Source organism: Culex quinquefasciatus, chromosome 1, assembly GCF_015732765.1.
Source record: "Culex quinquefasciatus strain JHB chromosome 1, VPISU_Cqui_1.0_pri_paternal, whole genome shotgun sequence".
Classification (NCBI taxonomy): domain Eukaryota; kingdom Metazoa; phylum Arthropoda; class Insecta; order Diptera; family Culicidae; genus Culex; species Culex quinquefasciatus.
This window is the reverse complement of record NC_051861.1, coordinates 72,705,661-72,720,409: the sequence shown is the minus strand read 5'-3', so window position 1 is coordinate 72,720,409 and position 14,749 is coordinate 72,705,661. Positions and strand designations below refer to the sequence as shown.

At 38.1% G+C, this 14,749-nt stretch overlaps 1 long non-coding RNA gene and 1 pseudogene across 2 annotated transcripts; one reads left to right on the top strand and one right to left on the bottom strand.

Moving 5' to 3' along the window:
* Nucleotides 1–779: 779 nt before the first annotated feature.
* Nucleotides 780–10,763, bottom strand: LOC6031439 (annotated as a pseudogene). Its single transcript, XR_005276648.1, has 5 exons — nt 10,497–10,763; nt 1,542–1,738; nt 1,274–1,480; nt 1,002–1,215; nt 780–932 (listed from the first exon to the last, which is right to left on the bottom strand). The product of XR_005276648.1 is annotated as a protein obstructor-E (transcript).
* Nucleotides 10,764–12,408: 1,645 nt separating this feature from the next.
* On the top strand, nt 12,409–14,135 carry LOC119765141. Its single transcript, XR_005276521.1, has 3 exons — nt 12,409–12,632; nt 12,886–13,372; nt 13,432–14,135. It is a non-coding gene; the product is annotated as an uncharacterized LOC119765141 (long non-coding RNA).
* The last annotated feature ends 614 nt before the right edge of the window (nt 14,136–14,749 follow it).

Here is a 14,749-nt window from a genome sequence, read left to right as displayed (position 1 = left end):
TTGACTCTAAGATGTGTGGTTCCTGAGTTATCGTCGTTTGAAGATAGAGGGTTCGCTCAAAAATCGCCAAAAAGTCGATTTTTTGGGAGGGTACAAAAATGGAGGGGGTAGCCGATTTGGATGAAATTCGGGATTTTTGCATGTTTTGATAGTCTCGCCGGTCTCGTCACTGCCAAATTTGAGCAGAATCGGAGATGGTAATTTTCAAATGCTGTTCCGCTTCAGATGGAATGACCCATAATGAAAAAAAATAAAAATAGCGTTTTTTTGCAAATCAATTTTTAGTGACAAAAAGTTAAATAAAAAATCACCAACATTTTTTTACCGAGTAACATTTTTTTCCAGTGTAGTCCGTATCCATACCTACAACTTTGTCGAAGACACCAAACCGATCAAAAAAATCCTTCGAAAGATACAGATTTTTGAATTTTCATACATCATTTTTGTATGGACAGCTTCCAAATTTGTATGGAAAATTATATGGACAAACTAATGATGCAAAATGGCTTCTTTGGGCATACCGAAGCCACCTAAAAAGTTTCAGTCGGATTAAAAAATACAAAAAAAAATCGAATGACCGAAATCTGAGAGAACTGCTCACATGTTAAGGTTAATTGAAACATTCCATAGGTCGCTCGTGATTATGATGATCACTACCTTCCCTTATTAAGCAATCAAACCAAGAAAAGAATCGATCTTCAGTTGTGTTGGCCTGAAACGGTGGCTACGTGGCTCGGTCCAACTCGGCAGTCCTGTCAGAAACAAATAAAACTAAGCCCTTTAGTTAAAACAGTCGTTTATTAAGTTAACTAATTCCAAATAATTTTACATTATGTAGTCTTATGAGTGATCAAAAAATGATAAATGAGATATCATCGATCTGCGACGTGATTTAGTGCTTCTTTTCATCACTGTCTTTGTACCAATCCTCACTAAAATACAAGAATAGAAACATGATTAAATAAGCTGTACCATGTTTTGAACTTGTCTCAGCTACTCACCACCCAGGAACATTTTCCGGTGCATCGCATCGCTCGGTTTCCTCGTTATACACTTCACCAGCCTGGCAACCAAGGTCACGTGGCTCAACTCCGTTCAGACAAACGTAGAATCGCTGGCAATCTGTTGGGTGAGCGTACTTGGGATGCGCCACGGACTGGCCGGCCTCGTCAGTCTTTTGTTCTTTTGGGCAGGTGAATCCGTCCTTTAGTTTCTCTGTTAATTGTACAAGAATGAAATGAAATGTTGCAAGCTAGAAATTGTATGAACTTACTGTTGGTTCCAGGGTTGCATCCTTGGCGTCCGGCATCGTTTGGCCACACGCAGGTTCCCGTGTATTCGTCAAAGTGGAGTCCAGAAGTGCAAGTAATTTCGTTGGCCTCTCCTTCGATGCAATTGTAGAACACGTTGCACACGGCCGCATCTGGATGGGCAAAGAATCCGTTCTTTCGTGGGCACAAGCTATTTCCCTTGGGTTGTTCTGTAACATATAAAAAGTTGGTCATAATTGATACTTATTACTTTTTTTTTTCAAAACTTACGCAACTCTACTCGATCGCCACAATCAACGTTGAAGGGCTGGTCGCACTTGTTGATCTTCCTGATCGTTGGATCAAACACAAGACCATCAGGGCACAGTTTTCCGTGGCACGTCCATCATAGCATTCGTAGTACTTGTCACACTGGATCGGATCCTCGTACTGGCCGTCCTTGGAAGGACATTTGAACTGCTGAGCATCTATAAGAAGTCCAAAGATTTTTGTGTTATTTTTAAATAATGAATATGATTCCAAAACCCACATTCAAAATCACCTTGGATCACATAAGAGTGCAAGATGCAAAGAAATGTGGCACTGAAGTTTTCAAGAATAGGCTGACGCTTCTCGAGCCGGTTTTCCGAGATAATAGCACCTGTCTAACCTTGGAAACGAGCGAACCAATGTGAATTTTGTGATAATGTTGATCAACTGTAAAGGTGAACCGTGCTATTTCTACGCCATTCATCGAAATGACGATTATCTTAATTGCCTTCTTTATGGTCGAAATAACTTGAATTCTAGCGAATGAAAATAAACTTGCCATGCCAAAACGGATGTCGTCAAATAATCAACTTTTAAATAAAACTAAATTATTAGTATGATGTAATCTCCTATTTAATTTAGGAAAATAATTTACCTGTTCTATTATCATGAGATAAGATAAATTATCTCGATCCAGCTTTGGATTTCGTGAAACTGGCTTAAATTGTAATTTTAGTCCCATATCTCAATCCAAGGAAATAAGAAATAATTTTGAAAAATTAATTGATTTTAGGATTTTCCAAAGATATTTTTCCCTTTTTAGTTTTTTTAAGATATTGACCTAAATCCTTATGTCAATTTTGATGCGAAGTATTTTTTTCGTTTTGAAAAGGGATAACAGAATGTAACTACGTAACAACTCTTGTGTAAATTTTCCCATGATTCAGTTTCTGTATGCTTTGGTTGATTTATCCCCTGCCCTTGTGATGCTCTTTTTTAATGACGCAACTTACAGGATCGTATTTTGCAGGGCTCCACCCTTTAGCCTTCATAATTTGCTACGATTCAGTTTGTCCTTTATAGTCGGCCACCCAGACGTTGAGAAACAACTTTCAAAAAGTCGTTGTCTAGTGTTGATACCAGAAATTATCAGCCATATTTTTGGTCTGCGCTGTTGTTGCATGTGGTCGAAACTATTATTTCTGGCTCCGAACAACCACAGTAATCTGTGGTTTCTTCTTTGAGACAGGACTCACGTTATACTTGCCACAAGGCCAACTGGATCGGGTCACACGATAATTTATGCGTCAAGAGATTGATTACGCAATGTAAGTTTGATCGAGTAGGTCATGTGAAATTATTTTTGTTGATCGAAATTGAGATTGATGGTGTGTCAAACAATGTTCAGAGCTGTTTCGTCTTACATTGATTATTTTTAACATTACTTTAATTCGAAGTTTTAAATTAGGTTTGAAAAAAAAAACACCCCTTAGCATACAACCCATGGCAAGTGCTTTGATTTCGGTCAACTGAGTAATTCTTCACTGATGCGCATGACGGAGCACCTTTTTGAATGGTTAGTAGAAAAGTGTTTCATGGCTAAATCATCAAAGATTCTCCAACGCGAAGAAGCTCCATACTAAAAGATAACACAGTAGGCTGATGAGTAATTGTTCTGCCCGGGGAATACATTAGCGTCGTCGTGGCCCGTTTCCGACTGGTGATGAATGCAAAGTAGGCTTTGAACTTGACTGGTCAACACTGGGTACAGTCTTTTGGTGCCGGATTGAATAAGAGACGCGGGACACGTTCGTCGTTATTCCGTTAGTGGTGAACCTACTTCGAAGCCATTGTCCGCATTGAGATCCGTTATATCATAAAATTGTACCATTCATAGCTTCTCAATAATTCAGCAGTAAAATTGTTTTACAACGATTTGATCGAGCGAGTGCAGTGGAAGAATATTCATTCAACTTTAGTATATTAAAATGGACCTGAATATTATTATCTATTCCTTTCGATCGATAATCTTCTGTCAGGAGGTATTTAAATTATGAATAACATATGCTTTTAAAATTTGTAACGGAAATCAAATGTTCAGCACTTTTATTATTTTTTTTGTAATCTCCCTTAATTGTAAATCACATAATTTTCCAAAAATGAATGATTGAATTTTGAAACTTAAAAACATTTTTTTAAGATTACTCTAAATTACCAAATTTTCAACTGTTACAGTTTTTATTTGGTGATCTTTGGTGTTATAGTTTGGCTGAAAAGTTGTTGCCTTTGTGCTCTCCAATGCAAACTACATAGGAATACAGGTAAGCTAAGTACAAGAGAGCACAAAGGCATCTATTATGAACCGGTAAAAGTTTCAAAAATAGGGTGCCTATCTCACATAATTAGTTCATGAAATATTTATTTTTAATGTCATTTCTAAAACAATAAACTTAAAAAAAAACTTTTTGGAACATTTACAAAATTTGTTGATTTTTTGGTAAACTTTTTGGTAAGCCTTGAAGAAATGAATTTTGTTGTTATATTGTTGTTATAAGAAATGAATTTTGTAAATTATACCCATAACATAGTAAACAAGTTCAAATGCATATCTATTGACATTTTGTGCAATACTTATTTAACCCTCTGCTTAGTGCGTCCATCCCGGAAATTCCCGGGACAAAAATCCCGGGATTTTACCAAAACCGATAGAAATTAAAAAGAATTCAAAATTTTATTCGGCATAAATCAGCATTAATTTGGCTTATTAGTGAATATTGCGCGTCAGTATCGTGCAAGCAGTGGTGATGGGAATGTGGATTTTTGTGGTGTTCTCTTTGTGCTATGTTCGTGTTCATGTTCGAGTCATGTGGGGGGTCATTGTGGTAATTAATATTATTGCGCGTCAGTATCGTGTGGGCAGCAGGGCCAGGAAGATGGTTTTATTGTTGTGTTCGTTTTGTAATGTAATGTAATGTAATGTAATGTAATGTAATGTAATGTAATGTAATGTAATGTAATGTAATGTAATGTAATGTGGTGATGGTATGGTTTTGGTGGTGGTGGTGGTGGTGTTAAAAAAAAACAAACGTTCAATTTACTAACATTGAGTCCAAAACCTCCCTACAAACATCTATACCACTAGGTGACGTAGAGATCTCTGCGCATTCTATATAGATGTTTACTAACATACCTTCCAATCCCCGAGGTTAGCAAGGTACCGGCCAGGAGCCCCTTATCTTACTGGATAGTATTACACGCTCATCTAAAGAGGAAAACATGGTATCTCCCGTGTTGGAATATTGTAACCGGATGAGAGTCTAGTGCTATCATACGTTTAATTACAGTTAAACAGCAAGATAAGCGTTGTGCGACCTTTATTGCTAATGCTAATGCTAATGCTAAAATTAATTTGGCTTATTAGTGAAAATTGTTGAAATTTGAGTTTACAGATTCTCAAAGATCCTAGTGCTTTAAATATTTTTTTATTTATCTCTCAATTTTTTTAAAAGACAACATTTTTGAATACTAAGGATTTTAAAAATTGAAAAAAATATATATTATACTATTCAGACTTCAGTCCCGATTTCCCCAGTTGGCCAAAGCAGAACATAAAACTAAATTTATTAAATCCACTTGAAAGATGATCACTCATCTTTCATCTTTTTTTTCATTATTAAACTGAGTAAGAGGCGATTTAAGCACAAAATTTTGCAATGCGCAAAGCAAGCTGTCAAACTTTGTGACATTAAATAAACATAAACATTTTTTTTCTTAAGATAGGATGGACCAAATTGGCTAAAATTGGGGAGAAGACTCACAAGACCTCCCGTGTGCATGACGATGCCAGATTTTTGAATTTTGCATATTTGAAAAATGCAAAAATCAAAAGTTCTCTTGCTTTTATATGAAAAACATAAAAATATTTTTATCTTATTTTGAAATGAGCAATTCTCTAACCAAACCGGAAATGGATTTTATTTGTTTTTTTTTTATTTGGCTCAAACTTTGTGGGGGCCTTCCCTATGACCAAATATGCTATTTTGTGTCATTGGTTCACCCATACAAGTCTCCATATAATTTTGGCAGCTGTCCATACAAAAATGGTATGTAAATATTCGAACAGCTGTAACTTTTGAGTGAATTTTCTGATCAATTTGGTGTCTTCGGCAAAGTTGTAGGTATTGTTGAGGACTTTTGAAAAAAATAGGCACACGGAAAAAAAATTTGCAGATTTTTTTATCAACTTTTTTTTACTAAAACTCAATTTCCCAAAATACATATTTTTTGATTTTCGAGATTTTTTGATATGTTTTAGGGAACAACAATCCGCAACTTTTGAGCCATAGAGAAACATGGTCAAAAAATCTGCCGCCGAGTTATGAATTTTTGAAAAAATAGTGATTTTTGGAAAAAAATCGAAGTTTTATGCTTTTTTATGCTTATGCATTACTTTTTAATGCAAAATTGAATTTGCAATCGAAAAGTACTTTACAGATTTTTTGATAAAGGGCTTCGTGTTCAAGATATAGCCACCGAAGGTTTGATTTTTGCGAAATATTTGCAGTTTTTCAATTTTTAAAAATAGTGACCATGAGTGACCATTTCTAAAAATATATTTTTTGAAAAGTTCAGAAAATTTGCTGTAAAATTGTCTAAGAGACATTGAAGATTGGACCTCTGGTTGCTGAAATACAGCGGCTTAAAGAAAAAGAAACACGAAAATTGAAGTTTTCTAAGTCTCACCCAATCATCCCACCATTTTCTAATGACGATATCTCAGCAATTAATAGTCCGATTTTCAATGTTAATACATGAAACATTCGTGAAATTTTCCGATCTTTTCGGAAAAAAACATTTTGAAAACTTTTAAATAAAGACTAGCATTTTAAATGGGCGTAATATTCAATATTTGGCTTTTTTAAAATGTTAGTCTTGATTTAAAAAATTTTAAAATATTTTTTTCGAAAAGATCGGAATTTCACGAATGTTTCATATATTAACATTGAAAATCGGGCCATTAATTGCTGAGATATCGTCATTAGAAAAAGGTGGGTTGTTTTGGTGAGATTTAGAAAACTTCAATTTTCGTGTTTCTTTTTCTTAAAGCGACTCTATCTCAGCAACCCGAGGTCCAATCTTCAATGTCTCTTAGACAATTTTATAGCAAATTTTCTGAACTTTTCAAAAAAAATATTTTTAGAAATGGTCACAATTCAATTTTGCATTAAAAAGTAATGTCAAACTTGTTTTTGCATGAAACTTCAATTTTTTCCAAAAATCACTATTTTTTCAAAAATTCATAACTCGGCGGCAGATTTTTTGACCATGTTTCTCTTTATCTCAAAAGTTGCGGATTTTTGTCCCCTAAAACATATCAAAAAATCTCGAAAATAAAAAAAATCGTATTTTGGGAATGTGAGTTTTATTAAAAAAATGTTGATAAAAAAATCTGCAATTTTTTTTTTCCGTGTACCTATTTTTTCTCAAAAGTCCTCAACAATACCTACAACTTTGCCGAAGACACCAAATTGATCAGAAAATTCACTCAAAAGTTACAGCTGTTTGAATATTTACAAAAAAAAATAAAAAATATATAAAAATTTAAATTACAAGCCTAGGTTTCAACATTTGGATGATAAAAGTGTTTTAAAATGCATTTTACAGGCGTACAGTTGCTTTCCAATGATCAGTTTTGAAAATATCGAGGTATTGACAGAATGTTTTTTTTTCGTAAAAAAAACTTTTCGTGGGACTGTACATTAGGGTGGGTACGGATTTTGAAAAGTTCTCAGATCAAGTTCTGGTGTGGTTCCCCTTGTAGGCGTACCCATAGGGACTCTCACGCCAAATTTCAGCTCATTTGGTTGAAAACTGGCTTGTCTCAAGCGAGTGCAAGTTTACATGGGATTTACTGTGGAAAATTTTGAATTTTCGTTCACTCGCTCCTACAGGCCTGGGGAAAACATGTAAAAACTTCTAGGATGGCCAGAAATGAGCGTAATCGTCTGGAGAACAACTTTCCCTAAGAGACTAGGTCGATTCGTTCATCCCCTATCGAGCTCAACGGCAATACATCTGGGGTTTTCGGAACCAACGGTTTTCCCCAGAAAAGCATCAAATTTTCCTTAGCATGCTATGAATGCTTGATGGACACCGCGACGCCACGTGTCAAATAGCTACCATTTTCCTACCTGGGTCGGCTTTAGTAATTACATTTTTCTTAAAGCAAAAATATTACAGAAGATTTTGTGTGTAAATGTTAATGGCAGGGGAGCCGAATAAAATATGTCTTCTCTAACATTTATGTTATCAGAATTTCAAAATTAAAATGACTTATTGTGCTTCGAATTTCGGATACTCGTTAAAATTATGAATCGCTCAAACTTGGACTGAAATTGTAGTGAACGGTATTCTTTAGGTCTCAAACAAGCTGTTAACCGCGAAATCGATATTTTGTGTAACAGTTTGCTGGAATTTACAGAATTCAGAATCACTCATTTTATCTTTGCTTTCCGTTGTCCTATACAGCCTATAAAATGTTTCACATTTTAAGCTTACTCATTTTATTTTTTTATTGTTTTGACATTGACTTTTGCTTACACATTAATTTGAAATGAATGTTAAAATTCATCAAATAACACAGTTTTATTTTTTAATTTTTTATGTTTAGTAATGACCAACTAATATGATAAAATAAGATGAGGTATCCGGATTTCGAAGCGTCCGGGAATTCGAAGCATGATGTTACTTTTTGCTTAGGTGTGACATTATTTGGAAGTTATAGAAAAATTAAGATGAGTGTACCGAAAAACGAACTGCACTGAAAGAAAGGCACATAGAATTATCACATGTTTTCCACATGAATCCGCCCCATACGATTTAACATGTGAATCTCATGTGTAAATCACTTCAAAAGAATCCATCGCGCGACGCGTTAAATTCAAATGAAAAACACGTGAAATTAACGTGACTACTCACTTGAATATGCAATGAAGCTCTTGTGAGTGCCAAATGAAATTCCATTGATTTTCAAGTGATTTGTTCGTTAGATTTAATCAAAAATTATAGAAATAAATATTATTTTTTTTTAAATTTTTATTTCTTATATATTTATTTTTATTTTCTATTTTCTTCAAATATATACAACACTTATTTTTTCACATCACAACATTTTGCACACGCGAATCTTACACAGAGATTTTTGTTGATGTTTATCCGCCCAACAAAGGTCACATCTTCCTGCAAAATCCGGTGAGGCCCCCGGACAGCTAAAATGTTCGGAGGATTTCACATCGGCATCCAGAAAGTATTTTGAAGGCTGCCCTTGAGGCTGCCGAATCATGATTGCCTATAAAAGTGACAGAACATGGGGTTAACATAATGGAATTAATATAAATTATAGTTTTGTTAATGCTTACCACAGTTCATGATCAGTTATTTTTCAATTTCATTCAAGTTGCAATCTAATTGCAATAAACTTAATTTAAAACTGAGAGCTCGAACTTTGAGCTCTTGAAAATTGCCATCTTGTTTTATCAACTGATTGGCTATTTCTCGAGGCTCAGCTTTCGATACCAACACATGTGTTTCTAACGTGAATTTCACTTCAAAATCAAAGAACAAGTCGATTGGGGCAAATCAAAGTCCAATTCATTTGAATCTCACGTGACTTTCACTTCAAAACCAAAACACAAGCCGATTGGGGCAAATCTAAATGAAATTCATTTGTAGCTCACGTGAAAACAATGCGAAAAATGAGTGAATTCTTTTTTGCCAACGATCAGCTGGAGCTGAATGATTTTCACATTCATTTGACCTGTAAAGCATGTGAGAGTCAAAGGAAAAGCACGTGAAGTTATCGTGTTGGTTTTGGAGAAGTTCACGTGAAAAACATTTAAGTTTGCTATGTTGGTTTTTTCAGTGTGGTTTCGAGGTGTACAAACTGTTCAAAAGCATTGGACTCGGATTTTTAGTAAGAGCTCTTAGTACATAATAAATATATGATTGACTAAAAGATTCCCTCAGCTTTGACTTGGCCAAGGACGCCATAAGCCCAGGGTATGTCTAAACAAAATTTACCGATTGTTTAAAACAACCAGCGATTTTGCAAACAATAGTTTACGACCAAATATTGCATTCCATCGATCATCTCACGTTGCGGTATGTTATGAAAAAAGGTGCGAACAAGCAGCGCAAATTAGTATTGCTAAAATTATTGCAACCGGCCGCTATTTGTGAATTTTTCAGCTTCTGCGGTGGAGGCGGCCTCATTGTTGTGAGCGTTGTGTGTGTGAGTATCATGTGCGTAAACAAGAGACTTATGTAATTTTCCAAACTTTTTTACGGCATATTTTGTTAGCCTGCTTTCTGCGCGGCCTGTCCCGGTTCAATATATATTTTTGTAAACGTGCTGCTCAGACCGCTGATGTATTTAGTGCTGCTGCTGTTGCTGGTTGGCCGGTCTGCTGCAGACTCCATTTCGTGTGATGTAATAAAGTGGGCCGCCCAGACTTGCAGCCAACGTTCATGCACATGTGGCAGACCAACCCGAACCGTGCACGAAAGTAAAAGTACATCGAATGCTTGCACCAAAGACGCACCCATATGTGCATTACTGTGCCAAATTAACACGGCTGCTGCACACTCATCCATTAGTGCACAAAGCTGCGAGATGAATGCGGTTTTGTGCAAACAAGAAAAAGATGGAAATAAGTGACTTCCTCTTTTCATAGCTGGTTTTGGTTTTGTCAGTTTGCTGACTTAACATAACTGAAAAACTGGAAAATCCCACATGATGCAATTTTTAAGTGGGTGAGAAACGTTGAAATACCGAGCAACCGTGATAAACTCAGGACTATTGATTAAATTTTAGAAAATATGGACACATTTGTATTCAAACACTTTTAAAGAAAATTTACAAAAAAAAAATCATCAGTCATAAATTACATTGAACCAATGTGTAAAAAGGATACTCACGTGCACTAACAGCCAGCAGCAGACCAACGGCTACAAAACGGTTCATGTTTACACTATAGGCTTAGCTTCCGATAAGATACACTACTTAGAAGATTATCCCACGCACAATATCACTGCGTACACTATCGGCGCATGAGTACGAGAGAGCTCACGCGACACACCACCAAACACTTCAAAAGACCTCAATGGACTAGCGAGCACTGATGATAATACTCTTACTTTTGACGAGTTCCTCCAACCGAAGAGAGACCTCAGACTCGCTGGCTCGTTGTCTGGCTGGATGGCTGGCTTGTTAACTCCGGTAGACTGAACAGCCTCGCTTCTTGCCGAAGAGACGTTAAGGTGTCGCCTCGCGTGCTATAAGTTTGCCGTTTTTTCTTCGTGCAACTCCTACGAGGCATGGTTGAGGGGATGGTACAAAAAAAAAACGTGAAAATTCTGTGCATCTTTAACAGTTATTTTGGATTTTTTACATGTTCAAAAATTCAATAACTTCAACGATAGTTATGCAACAAATTTTGAGCTGTGCAGAATTAGACAATTGTTCCTAAAAGAAATAAAGAGTAGTTTGTGGACGACCCCCCCTGGATGCCGACGCCGCACGCCTCAACTCGAATGTAACACCAAAATTTGCACATACGACAACATGCACACATACATACAAACATATATACACTCAATTGAAGTAAAAAATGCAACTTGAAAAACTGAAAAAAATGCGATAAGGTAAAAGCTTTGAAGTAGTTGAATACCATGCAGAAACAAAGCTGGGACTTTGAATATCCAGCTTATTTACAACATTTATTTACAAAACAATGAACTGGATAGGCTGTTTGATAACACTTCGGCATTGGCTCAGTAACATAATTTTGCTTGAATTATTATATTAAATATGCACTTTTATATCACACTTAATCAAAACTACCTCAAAACAGTAATATGAAAATTTCGCTGTACCGTCAGTGGGGTGACATTTGTTCTGGGGGTGAGATTTGATCAAAGTATTTTTTTACGGATTTTACCTCAGGTATTTCCCAATGAAACTAAATTCTGTTAAAAGGGTTTTGCAATGGACACCTTAAGATGACTTTGCTGAAAGAATCTCGTTTCTAGAACAAATCCTGAATTTTTTTTTTGAATTAAATATACTTTATTGAATCTTTCTTATAATAATTACATTTGGTTTACATAATAAGTGGTCAGCTGTGGCTCTTCAGCTTTAGTTTGCTTTTCGTGATTTAAACACTGTTCATTTTTATAACTTTAAAAGTATATGATTTATCATTTTTGTAACACTAGGTACAATGAGGAAAAAAATGTTAAGAAAACATAACCTAACCTAAAACTAACTTAATCTTACCATAAACTAAACCAATCCTTGAATCAAGGGGTATTCAGATATAGCACATTTTTCCCTGAATTTCAAACATTTTTCTTGAATCTTCTGATCCAACATTTTAACTTCTGCTAATTCATGAACCTCACTTGATCTTGTCCAGCCAGGAACATTCAAAACCATTTTGAGTACCTTGTTTTGGACACGCTGGAGCTTCAATTTATGAGTTCTAGCGCAACACTCCCAAACAGGTACTGCATACTCAATAACGGGGTAAATTATTTGTTTGTAAACTGCTAACTTATTTTTCAAAGATAGCTTTGATTTTCTGTTAATTAAAGGATACAAACACCTGATGAGAATGCTGCACTTGTTCAATATTTTATCTACACGCAAACCAACTCCGGTGAACATCGGATTCTCACTCGCCTTTGACCATCCGATGCTCACATTTATGAACATCGAACGTTCAACTCGCCATAAACATTACGCACACCAATGCATCGCTTGATGGTGTTCGTGTATTTTACGTGTCTAACGCGATGACTACCTCTTCTTTTTTAAAGTAGCGAAAGATTCTTCTCGTTCTTCCTAAACGAGGAAACGTCAAATTAATCCATCCAAGCAAGCCGAGTGTGGTTTGGCGATTTGGTACCGCGTTGTTGTTCATTTTAAAGTGCCTAAAAGAAGGAAGAGGAAGTGCAGCAAAGCTGGCGTAGATTCGGGCTTAGCGGTGAAAATCTTGACCGGAGGCTTATTTTTCAATTCCCGACGACGAGTGAGGCGCATTACAGTTCCGAGTAAGTCAATTAATTTCTCCACTTCGGGACCATCCACAAACCACGTGGACACTTTTTCGGGAATCTCAACCCCCCCCCCCCCCCATCGTGGACAATTGTCCATACAAAAAAAAACTTTTTTATATGGAGCGTGGACAATTGCCATACCCCCCCCCCTAAAGTGTCCACGTGGTTTATGGATGGTCCCTTCTCCATTCTCCTGATTTATCGATTTCGCAATGTTGATTCTGTTTTTTTCCTCTGTTCCTTCTAGCCTTCTAGCAGTGATCGGAATGCGGAAATGTTGGGCAGCACCGTTCCGACGTTGTTCGGATTCACAACGCTGGACAGCTGCAAGTACCGAGTTTTGTCCAGATCGAAACCCACGGCGGCAAGGACATCGCCACGAACCTGGACAACACCTTTCAGATCGTGCTGAAGAAGAAGCTCAAAAAGAACTAGGACCGGCAAGTACGAGCTGGACGTCGTAAAAGTGGTCCTCACGTTCTGGCCCCGGCTGTACGGGAATCCGGGTGCGTGAAACGGCCCAGCAGGCACAGGTGGCGGTCGTCGCGAAGGCAGGCAAGAACACCGCGCCGTATCTGACGTAGTAGGCGCTGGCCTGGATTTCGGCCCAGTACGACACTTACAATCCGGCAGCCAGTTTGGCGAGCCATTCGTTGCAGTGCGCCCCCGCCCGCTGGGCAAAGAGTTTGTGTCTTGTGAAGCGGAAATTGCACGTGCACGTCGAGCAATCCGAAGTAAGTTGAGGAAAAACAACCATTAAAATATAACAATATCAATCTTTTCCCCCGTTTAGATCCAACACCCCTGAAGAGTGCGAAAAAAATACCAGCGCTGATCGAAACATAAATAAGTTCGCGAAGCAGTCAACAGCAACAGCGACCTGGAGGAATCAAAAAATCGCGAGACGGAATCGCCGATGACCGTGGAGTACAACTCTGATTGCGAGCTGAACGAGGGTGACACGCTGTGCATCGAGGATTCTGTCGAGGGTCAAGAACCGAAGACCGGTGAGGATCCCAAATAGTTGGAGGAATCTCCCAGTTCTGCCATTTCACAAACAACAGCAGAGAAGAGGGTCACTCCACCGCGCAGCAGAATTTCTCGACTAATCGAAAGTGACTCTGAGGATGAGAATCCGGAACCCAGCGGAAATAAAAGTCCAGCTGGCACCACAACTTCAAAAAGCTGTCCCGAATCATCGACAGCGATTCCGACGAGGCGGACAGAACCGTCACGACTCGGCGAAACCTAATTACTGAGTTGGGAAGTGACTCGGACCAGCTGGCCAAACAAAACCAGACGATCGACGCCATCGGGGACGAAATCGACAAGACCATGAGCCGGCTCAAGTCGTTGGTGGATTTGGACTCGAGCTCGAGAAGGGATCAGGAATCGGTTGGTGAAAAAAGCGCAAAAAGAAGCTCAACCCGAAGAAGGAGCGGTCCCAGGCCATGGAGAAGAAAAAGGACCCGAAGGATCTGCTGGCCAGTGTGAGTATTTTGAGGTTGTTGTAAAAAGATCTAGAAAGTTGATTTATTTTGATTTCAGCTCAACCTGGAATTAGCGACGACAGTCGCTCAAAGGCTAGCGGCAGTGGCGGCAGCGATTCCGAGCCACCCGAAGTGACTCCGAAACGGAGAATCATGACCACAAAAAGAGTCGCAAGACTAGGCAGAGTTCCGAAGATGAAGAAGAAGGTATGAATTTAATTTCTTGATGTCTAGAGTAGATTCTAATAGCAACCGTCTCTTCTAGATATTCGCCAAGGCCTCCGAGCGGATGGCGCGCGAAGCTTCGGTTTCCGTGCCCTATCACAAACCGAAGTGGCGCACGCTGGAGGAGTTTCTGAACTGGTTCAAAATCCGCTCGAGTCCCCGTGGACGGCCGCCAAAGCCTGGCCGCTGCCATTCGGATGCCTCCGGAACAGCTAGAAGCGTTCGCCAAGTATCTGGAGGAGCGCGAGAAGGAAACGATCGAGTTGCAACGACAAGAAGTGCCAGTCTCGGAACCTAAAGCGACGACAACCCTCCCCGCCATAGACACCGAACCGATCGAGTCCCTGGGTGTCACCGACACTGAACCGGACGAGCTTCCCAACACCTTCGTGCCAA